An 11,228-nucleotide genomic window follows, 5' to 3' on the forward strand; every position below is an offset into this window, starting at 1 on the left:
CTCCAGAGGTCAGGCTCTGGTTGTGGCTTTTTTTTACTCTGCATTTCAAGTGTCAAATTGACCCTGGTAGACTGATTTTTTGCCTCTCTTTGCATGTGCAAACTGTGTATTTCAGCTTTCTATGTTGGTTTACATTTCTTTATATTCCTTGGATTTTTGACTCAAGTTCAGATTAATACATTTCTAGTGTAACCCCTTTCTGCCCTACTCCTGGCGACAAATGGTAGTTGGCAGAAGTTACATCTTCTTCTGACGCTGACAGGGATCCTGAGCCTCCGCCATAGTTGGGAGAACGGGACATCTTGTTCTAACACAGTGCCTCCACTCAGTGCAACTTCTATTTATAGGAAACCCACCCCACTGAGTAGATGAGTACACTCCACTTAATAAAACCCCTGGTATAGGAATAATACAGTCACAAGAGTCTTTAGCAGCAGGAATGCAGCCAATAAACTTCCCTTAAAAACATGGAAAAAACTATGTTTAAACAGTTATAAACTCATGGGTACCTGCAGGTAATTTATGTGCACAACGTTGGGGCCCTTAGATGTTGGTAGCGCTACCCTGATACAATGAGGAAAAAGTCTGAAGTAATCTCTGAAGATAGTACCTTTGAATGACACCTGTAACTGTAGATATCTCCACTTCTAACAAACAAGCAAAACTGGCTAGGTGCAGATTCCCCTGGTCCTTGACAAGGCTGTGAGTGCATCTTACCAGAAAGATCCAGAAGTCCAGCAAAATGGAGGGCAGGAGCAGGATAGCAATCCTTTCTCTTCCTTTTGCTGACAGGCTGTGAAAACTGCAGAAAGTTCCAGATGTCTGCAGGGAGCTGAACATAAAATAACAGTCTTCTAACTCTTGTACTTGCAGTGCATTAGATCTCCCTTGCTTTTATTTCAATGTCCCAGCAGAAGTGGATAATCAGAAAAATAAAACAATAGGAATACACTTTCTTTCTGCAGAGCCAGAGAACATGGCTTCACCCCTGTCCTCTTCTTCTTGCCACTCTAGCCCCTCCTCCTTGCATGACATGGAAAAAGGGCAAAGTTCAAAATCTCCAACTTAAAGCAAACAGCAAAATATAGCAGTCTGTTACATCAGCATGAAGGCCAAAAGCGTAAATATTCTTAATAGGCAAAAAGCCAAGGCCTTCTACCAAGACACTTGAACTGATGTAAGCAGTTCATGCTTGATGTGATTATTTTAATTGAGCCTTGTGGCTCTATGATTAAAAGCCACAAGGCTCAAAATGCGTTAGGCAAGTCTTCTACTCCCAGCTGATTGTCGCTACCTAATAAAGTCCTTTTGATAACACATTCTGGTGGTGTTGCATTGACTGTGTTCAGTTTGGCTGTCTCGTTCTCTGCAGCACTGGATCGTCTTACTTTGCACCCATCGCCATCCCATGTCTATGGAGAAAATAAACAGATTATGTACAAATAAGAAATGTACCCTTCTCACCCAAGGATTCCAGTTAGAGGATAGCATATACATAAAAAAACACTTTATAAGCATATTGATGTTTTATACCACATTCTCTACTTGAGTTTTTCTTATTGAAGCCATCTGATATGGAGGACTACCACACATCATGAAGTGGAGGAGATTGATATTTGTTATTGAATTTGTCTTGACAGTGGAGCTCTGAAGGTGGGCATCCCAAGGATCAACGTATATTTCTGATTGTGGAGACTCAGCTGCTGCACTTACTTTTATATATTTGTTGAGCAAACTATTCATTGCCTTAAAAAATTCAGCTTTTCATTGTTCCGTTTTACTTGTTTACTTTCATTACTTTTAACATGGATTATTATGGAACAAACTAACTTGCCAAGGTTACATCTCACAATTTGCATTGTAACCGTCTTGTAAGTTTCTTTAAATGTTTTTAAGCATGTGTCATTGCTAAATTCACAATGGATTTCAATAAAAACTGTTTCTTTCTATACATCAAGGTCACAACATAGATTAAAGAAACTTGGAAGAAAGCATAGAAAATCTAGGGTATAAGGTTATATGGCATTATTTTGTCGGCAGAATAGACATGTGGCATTAAATTATCTTATATTTCTTGGCTTACTTATATTTAACACTTAACACAACTGTTATGAACTACAGAGTGACAGTGACATCTAGTGCCCATGTGCTAAACCTATAGCTATATACAGTATTTTAACAGCAATATTAATGGCAAATGATGATACTAACATCACATTTTTCTAACTCTTTAAATTAGATGATGAAACCCCAGAGAAGCCATTGTAACCGCTTAAAAAGGAAGTAAATAATTTGTATGTGGAACCAGATATTGGTTCTCACATTACATCACATTTAGTTCAAACTAAATTTTAATTTGCTGTAAGGGTATGCATATTTTTTTAATCATCGCGAGCAAAACTTCATTCCAGTTCTAAACTGTGATATTTATTCCTGTCACACTACTTTCATTTTGTTCTAGTCTTGGAGGCACTTTTTATGTACTCTTCCTTACTTACGGTAAACTTACACCTATCCATCCCATGGTTGTCTTTGATATGAATATTGTTTATTTTTCAAATATTAAAATGTTTTAAACAAGTCTTATATTTGCCACCTCTGCAAATCTGTTCAGAAGAGTTCTGCCATTAACCCGTCGCTAAGACAAGTGCACCCAAGTGAATGCCCAGTTTAACAGCTGCCAGACTGGACTTCCTGCAGAATAATGTGTTGATGAGGCCCCTGGGAGCTAGCGTAGCTGGGCGGACAGGGCACATGTATGAGTGGGGGTGAGTGAGGTGTGATTGGTTATGTTTGTATGTGGGGATGCAGTTTGTGTGGGGTGCCTGTCATTAGCAAAGAGGTTATTCAGTGCCACTGTGGTTCTGCAGCTAGCATCAGCTTTCCTCCCCTTTTTGTTTGTCTAACCTATCTTCTTGTCACAGCAGGTAGTTGTCATGTACTTGCCAGTCGGGGATTATAAATTCATGACAAAGGAAGCGATTGGTACGGAAGTCGAGTTGGGTCTCAATCCCTCCCCTAACTTCTTATGTGTTAAGGTTGGTTATCAGTGGACATGACCACCAAGCTTTATGGATGGCTGGTGGTTAGCACTTGATTTGTTGGAAGGTATGTCAATTCGTGTTGGACGAGGGGGGAGGGGAGTACCTGGGGGCAGAGGCGTATCTACTGAAAATAGCGCCTATGGCAAGCACTGAAATTGCGCTCCTGTCCAAATATCTAAAACCCATTTATTAGCCCCTGCTGCCCATATATATATATATATATATATATATATAAATATTAGTCCCTGCTGCCAATATATATATATATATATATAAATATTAGACCCTGCTGCCGATAGCAGGTATATATCAAATAAACAGAATCAGACATACAAATCCTGTATTTGCAGGTATACAATAATAATATATGAAACGTAGCATCGCATGTATAGATCAAATAAATACATGGAAACAGCATTGCAAGTATTAATCAACTGAATAAGACATATTAACCCTGTATTTGCAGGTATACATAAATAATGTATGGAAACATAGCATAGCAGATATGGATCTACAGAATAACACAAAAACACAGGTTTGCAGGTATAGATCAATTGGAATTCACATAAAAACACGGCATTAAAAGGTATATTTAAAACCCCTAAATTACAGGCATAGATCATAGGTTGCACACCCCAAAGCCAGCCCTGGCATCCACACTGCCCACATAGAACCTGACCAGCACCCAGATAACACACATAAGATTTGTCATCTTTGTCCCCAAATAGCCCAGAACAAGTCAACTTTGTCCCCAAACAGTCCGGCCTGTGCCATCTTTGTCCCCAAGGCTCAAACCTCCTGCTAGTGCCATCTTTGCCCTTCCACAATTATACATCTATACACACAAACACTTTTACAGTCACTCACTAATTCACACTTTCATTCAGACAACTCATCCACACATTAACTCATGCTCTCTCTCATTCAGACAACTCATCCAGACATTAACTCATGCTCTCCCTCATTCAGACAATTCATCCACACATTACCTCATGCTCTCCCTCATTCAGACAATTCATCCACACATTAACTCATGCTCTCCCTCATTCAGACAATTCATCCATACATTAACTCATGTTCTCCCTCATTCAGACAACTCATGCTCTCCCTCATTCAGACAATTCATCCACACATTAACTCATGCTCTCCCTCATTCAGACAATTCATCCACACATTAACTCATGCTCTCCCTCATTCAGACAACTCATGCTCTCCCTCATTCAGACAACTCATCCACATATTAACTCATGCTCTCCCTCATACAGACAACTCATCCACATATTAACTCATGCTCTCCCTCATACAGACAACTCACCCACATATTAACTCATACTCTCCCTCATTCAGACAACTCATGCTCTCCCTCATTCAGACAATGCATTCACATATTAACTCATCCTCTCCCTCATTCACTCAATGCATCCACACATTAATTCACACAATTTACTTATATCTACCTCCTCTCATTCCCTTATCACTTTCTAACCCCTCTCCCTCCCTTATCACTTTCTAACCCCTCTCCCTCCCCTACTCACTATCTACCCCCTCCCCCTTTGTAGTTCTCTCACCTTGAGGTACAGCCATGGGAGCACAAGGCTTCTGTCTTCCTGCACTGCTGCGGTGCCCGCTGCTTCACTGCTGAGCGCCGTAATATGACGTCATATGTGAAGCAGCGGGCACCAGCGAGCGGCTTTTAAACGCTGTCTTTGAAATGCCGGCACCGGGACGGATGCAGAGGCGTCGTGGAGGAGAATGAGGGGCGACGAGCGGTTGACAGGCGTCCTGCTCTCTCCTCCGCATCAAAAAAAAAATGGCGCCTTCATCCGGGGGGAGTTTTTTCCAGTGGATGGATGGCAAGGACAGTTTTAGATATTTCTGTATTAGCTTACCAAGTTATGTTTTAAGTTAGTTGCATAATGTTGGATTTTTTATAATACTGCTTAATATTTATGGTTCTGTTCTTGGCTAATACAGTATTTGAAATATGTAATAAATGCTATGGCCTGTTTACATCCAAATCTGGTGTGTTTATTTATAAGGGGGTGTTTATTAGGTCAAGTATCACCCAGCAGTGTCCCCACTTCTTTCATACATTAAATATGACAAACAGCTTGCAGAGTGTGCACAAGGACCTCCTGTGAAAACAAAGCAGTACCCACAGTAGTGGCTCAGAAGTATAGGGAGGTTTAAAATTATAAAATGACCCTGTGAAAAGAGCTCCTTTGGATGGATCACTTTTTTGGGCAAAAAGACAAGGACCAGGGTTGTCACTTTGCATGTTAAATAATTATCACCATGTTATTATTTATGTATAATTATTATTCAATATCAGCTCATTTCGGTACTGGGTTGCCGGCAAAATAATGGTCCTCATAGGCATAGATATATATATATACCAGCAACTTCACATCATTTGCAGGAAAATTCCCAGGAGAACATGCATACGTGCAATCAAAACTTGTCACTGACAAATGAGAGGTCAATGATTATATCTCTTGCACTGTTCATGCAATAAATTAGTCTCTAAACTAAACTTAAGGTCTCACATTTTGCTGACACTTTTACTTGTTCTCACAATTTCCTTTTTGCTTGTTCTCAAGCAATATATTTTTGTTTTTTAGAGTTAAGATTTTTTGTCAATGTTTCTAATGCCATAATATGGCTTTGTCTGAGATGTGTTTTAAACAGAATCTACAAACTCTTGAGTGCTTTCCTTTCACTATGCTGAAAATACTTTTAAACATACAGTAGGTATATTTAGATCCTAAACAAGCATACTTTAGTTGTATACCAGAGAGCAAAGAAAATATCACATTGAACAAGAAAACAAAATGATGGATATCCAAGCCAGTTCCTTCTGGTTAGAATATTTTTTTTACATATTATTTTTTGTTTTATTAGTGTAAGGCTTGTTGGAGTGGCTCAACAATGCAGAGATGGTGAAGGCTGAATTCTTCTACAGGCATGAGTTAGGCAACTACTGATGCCCTTCATTCAGTGAAACAAGTGGTGTTTCACTAAGAAAACATCTGTTCACTGTACAAAATAAACCACCCACTTGATGACACAGAGCCTGTCCTGGTGTGTGTGTTTGGGTGTCAGTGTGGTAGAGCCTGTCCTAGTGTGTGTGTTTGGGTGTCGGTGTGGCAGAGCCTGTCCTGCTGTTTATTTGGTCATCTGTTTCCTGGCACTTTACTTGCTGTAGAAATAAAGTGAATTATTTAATTTTTACTTATCCAGAGATAAAACACCATCCTGAATTTGTAGTTACTTCAGAGGACAAAACTTTCTAGGCCCAGAAATCAGTGAAAGGAAAGGTTTTGTGTGGCACTAAATTGTGGCTTCAGGTGTCCCGTGTATGATGACTTTTTTTTAGTGTACCGATGTACTCCCAATCCCATCCCATTTCATCAATATGTGTTCGAAAATTGGAAAAAGATGGGCATAAATGGTGGGCTCCACTCAAAAATATATTTAAACCTCTAGAAAATGCCTCCAGCCTGTGCTATTGTAATGTTTTGGTGAGGTAGGACCCCGAATGGCGGAGTAAGCCAGGCCAAACGGGAACCAAGAGAAAGTCAGAGAACAAGCCGGGTCAAACAGGTAATCAGGATAAGCCGAATTAGAATCCAGAGACGAGGTCAACAAGCCGAATCAATACCAGACGAGCAGGAATCAGGAGCCGAATCAGAGAGACAGGAACAAGGTCAACAAGTTGAGTCAAAATGGAGCAGTCAATCACAATCAAATGCACAAGCAAGTAGCAAAATACACCAACCAAGGGTGACTCCCAGGTTTAAACAGGGAGAGATGGAGCGTTTCTTGCAGGTAGAGGTCACCCGAGGTTATAAGAGTGCGTTCCTGATGGAACACGCAATTTTAGGTTTTGGCCACACGGTGTTACTGGTGAAGACGCCGGACGGGCAGTGGGGGTACTCGCTGCCTGGGAAGCCACCCGAGAGGGACGCGTCGCGGGAGCAGACACAGAGCCACCTTACAGTATTCCCCCCCGCCCGAGAACCGCCCCAAGGGCGACTGGGACCCCCACCGGGCTTCCGTGGGTACTTGGCGTGAAAGTGAGGAACCAGACGAGGAGCATGGACTTCAGAGGCAGGAACCCAGGTTCTTTGCTCTGGTCCGTACCCCTTCCAGTGTACAAGTTATTGGAGAGTACCCCTGAAGAAGCGAGAATCCAGGATGGTGACCGAAACAGGACCAGGACTGGCCAGTGTCCGGAAAAAACGGTTAAATACCACCAGCTTCAGGAGGGAAACATGAAACGTACGAGAAATACGGAGGTTGCGTGGCAAGTCCAGTTCATAGGTAACTGGGTTGATAAGACGGTGGAAGGAATAAGGTCCAATAAAGCAAGGAGCCAGTTTCTTGGAGGGAGTACGTAGGTGTATTTGTCGGGTAGAGAGCCAGACTTTGTCCCCGGGCATATAAGTGGGGGCTGGTAACCGTCTACGATCATAGTACTTCTTTTTATCCTGAGAGGCAGCAATGGACGCAGAACGGACAGAGGACCACATTGAAGATAGCCGCTTAAGATGGTCATCCAGCGTAGGAACTCCCAAATCAGGGGATCCCACAGGAAGAACAGTCGGGTGGAAAACATAGACACAGTAAAAAGGTGTATGCTGGGCAGAGCCTTGTACAGCATTGTTTAGGGTGAACTCCGTGAGTGGAAGAAGTCAGCCCAATCTTTCTGGTTGTTCAAGGCGTTGGTTGGTTCGTGATAAGTGGGTGATAATCGGTGGAAAAGGAAAGAGTGATAGCCACAACTTTGCAGAAGGCTCTCCAGAATCGGGAAACAAATTGGACTCCACGATCGGAAACAATCACCTGGGGAAGGCCGTGGAGTCGTACGATGTCTCTGATGAAGATAACTGCAAGCTCCTTAGGCACGAAATGAACCATCCTGAAGAACCAGTCAACAACAGTAAGTATAGCGGGGTAGCGATGAGAGGGAGGTAGCTCCACTATGAAGTCCGTGGCGATGTGGGTCCAGGGACGACTGGGTACTAGAAGGGGCAATAGCTAAACAAACATACTTTTCTTCCCTCATTTCATCTCTTTCCTCCAACCCCAAACGACTTTTCTCCACCTTCCACTCTCTTCTCACCCGACCCACACCACCTCCCTCATCTGCTTTTAGTGCACAAGACCTTGCTGACTATTTCCAACAAAAAAACACAATCCATCCGTAACAGCATTCCTGTGCATGGCCTCCCCGTTCCTCCTCCTTCCGCAATCAACCCCTCTGCCTCTCTTAACTCCTTCCCCCCAACCACAGTGAACGAAGTACTCGCTTTACTCACTTCCTCACACCTAACTACATGCCCTCTCGACCCCATCCCTTCATACCTAATTCCATCACTCTCCTCTAGCCTTACTCCTGCCCTCACTCACATCTTTAACTCCTCACTCTCTACTGGCATATTCCCATCCCCATTCAAACATGCACAGTTCACTCCCATCCTCAAGAAACCCTGCCTTGATCCAAATTCCCCTGCTAACTACGGCCCCATATCACTACTTCCAATAACATCCAAACTCTTAGAAAAACTAATCTACGACCGTCTAACCCACTTTCTGTCCTCAAACTCTCTGCTCAACCCCCTGCAATCTGGTTTCTGCCCACAGCACTCTACAGAAACTGCTCTCACCAAAGTCACAAATTACCTTCTATCTGCTAGAAACAATGGCCACTACTCTTAATCTCAATCTTACTTAATCTTACTTGACCTCTCTGCTGCCTTCGACACAGTCGACCACCCCCTCCTCTGCATCTGCTGCACCTCTCTGTGAGTCCCTCCACTGGCTCCTCATTCATACTCACTCTATCCTACAAAGTTCTCACTAACACCGCTCCCCTCTACCTATCCTCCCTCATCAGCAAATATACTCCAGCCCGCCCTCTAAGATCCAACAATGACCTGCTCCTTGCATCTTCACTTATCATCTCCTCCCATGCCCGCCTACAGGACTTCTCTCACGCAGCACCAACCCTCTGGAACTCCCTTCCCCGTGCTGTCTGACTCTCACCAACTCTACCCTCCTTCAAATGCTCCCTAAAAATGTTTCTCTTCAGGGAACGCCCCCTACATTAACATCATTCACTACCACGCAGTCCTCACCTCCTGTTTCTCACCCCTTATCCACCTAGAATGTAAGTTCCTGCGGGAACAGGGTCCTCTATTCCTCTTGTATCTGTATGTCAATTGCTTGTCATTTTGTACTTGTCGTTATCTGTAAAATGTTTACCTTGTACAGCACTGCGGAATCTGTTGGCGCTTTATAAATAAAGTACAATAATAATAATAATGTGTTGTAGAAGGGGAGAGGCAACGGCAAGAGTGACAGCAGAGATGATACGGTTAGTAGGTACGATGGGTTCTGGGTCAGGTTTCTCCTCTGAGGCTGTACAGAAGATACGTGATAAAGCGTCGGCCTTGGTATTCTTGGATGCCGGACGATAAGAGATTATGTCATTGAAGAGGGATAAGAAGAGGGACCATCGTGCTCGTCGGGGTGTTAGTCGCTTGGCATCGCCAATATACTGGAGGTTCTTGTGATCCGTGAGGATGGTAACAGGAATACGGGAGCCCTCCAGAAGGGGACGCCACCCAGAAAGGGCAAGAATTACTGCCAGTAGTTCACAATTGCCTTTGTCATAGTTCCTCTCTGCAGGAGAAAAACTTTTAGAGAAGAAGCCACAGGGGTATAGAGGCCCTTCGTACGTTTTGTGTTGGGACAATACTGCTCCGGTCCCGTTTTCCGAAGCATCTACTTCGATTACAAAGGGTTGAGATATATCAGGATGTATGAGGATCGGAGCGGACACAAACAGAGTCTTTAGTTTATGGAAGGCTTGGACTGCAGCGGTAGGCCAGTTATGGCAGTCAGCTCCCTTCTTGGTGAGATTGGTCGAAGGAGATACAACTTTGGAAAAGTCCCGGACGAATCTGCGATAATAATTGGCAAAGCCGAGTCCCTGTGGTTGAAGCCATTGCAGCATGGACTGGAGCTTGCCAGGATCCATCTCGAACCCTGTACCGCCAATGACGTAACCTAGGAAGGATACACGGTTGACTTCAAATTCACATTTCTCTAGTTTTGCGTAAAACCGGTTTTCACAAAGACTTGTCAGGACCTTCTTTATGTGTGTTCGATGAGAAAGCACATCAGGCGAATGGATTAGAATGTCATCAAGGTAGATGACAACGAATTGGTGCAGATAGTTTACAAAGTCCTGAAAAACAGCCGGGGCATTACAGAGCCCGAATGGCATTACAGTATATTCATAATGACCAGAGCGGGTGTTAAAAGCTGTTTTCCAGTCATCGTTCTGACGGATACGAATGAAGTTGTACGCACTCCGTAGATCTAATTTTGTGAAAACCTTTCGAGCCTTTGAGGCGGTCAAACAACTCAGAGATGAGCGGCAAAGGGCAAAGTGTTTTTGAAGGTAATTCGATTAAGACCTCGATAGTCAATACACGGACGTAGACCTCCACCCTTCTTGAAAGATGAGATGTGTAGAGCCAATTTGCATGAGCTCTTCAGCGGGAGGAGAAGCAGGTTCAGAAGGTGCTAGTCGAGGGGCAAAATATACTGGGGTCCTCTTTTGTCGATCTCACTGCACCTGACATTGCCACAGGTGCAGGTCAATGCCTATGTAGGCAATGAGCTCTTCTAGATCCATGGGCAGGTCCTGGGCAGCCACCTCCTCTTTCAGGCCGTCAGATAGGCCATTAGTGAAGGCGGCAACCAAGGCATCGTGGTTCCATGCTACTTCTGCAGCCAGGGTACGGAATTCGATGGCATAGTCAGATAGGCTGTGTGTACCCTGACGCAGTGAGAAGCGACTTGATGAGGCAATGTGGCCAGGACCCGGCCTGTCAAACACTTGACAGAAAGTGTTTAAAAAGTCATTATAATTGTTGACCACTGGAGAATTTCATTCCCAAAGAGGAGTTGCCCAGGCCAGAGCCCTGTCAGTGTGTAGGGAGATGACATATCCCACACGGGCTCTGTAAGATGGGAACAAGTGGGGAGACATCTCGAAGTGAATGGAGCACTGGTTTTGGAATCCACGGCAGTCGTGGATGGATCACCTCCATATCTGGGTGGAGGAGGCAAACAGAGGGTATGAAGACCTGGGTCAGGTGGCGGTGGAAC

The sequence above is a fragment of the Sceloporus occidentalis genome, unplaced genomic scaffold, assembly GCF_023333645.1.
Source record: "Sceloporus occidentalis isolate IW3139 unplaced genomic scaffold, rSceOcc1.0.p SCAF_22, whole genome shotgun sequence".
NCBI lineage: Eukaryota > Metazoa > Chordata > Lepidosauria > Squamata > Phrynosomatidae > Sceloporus > Sceloporus occidentalis.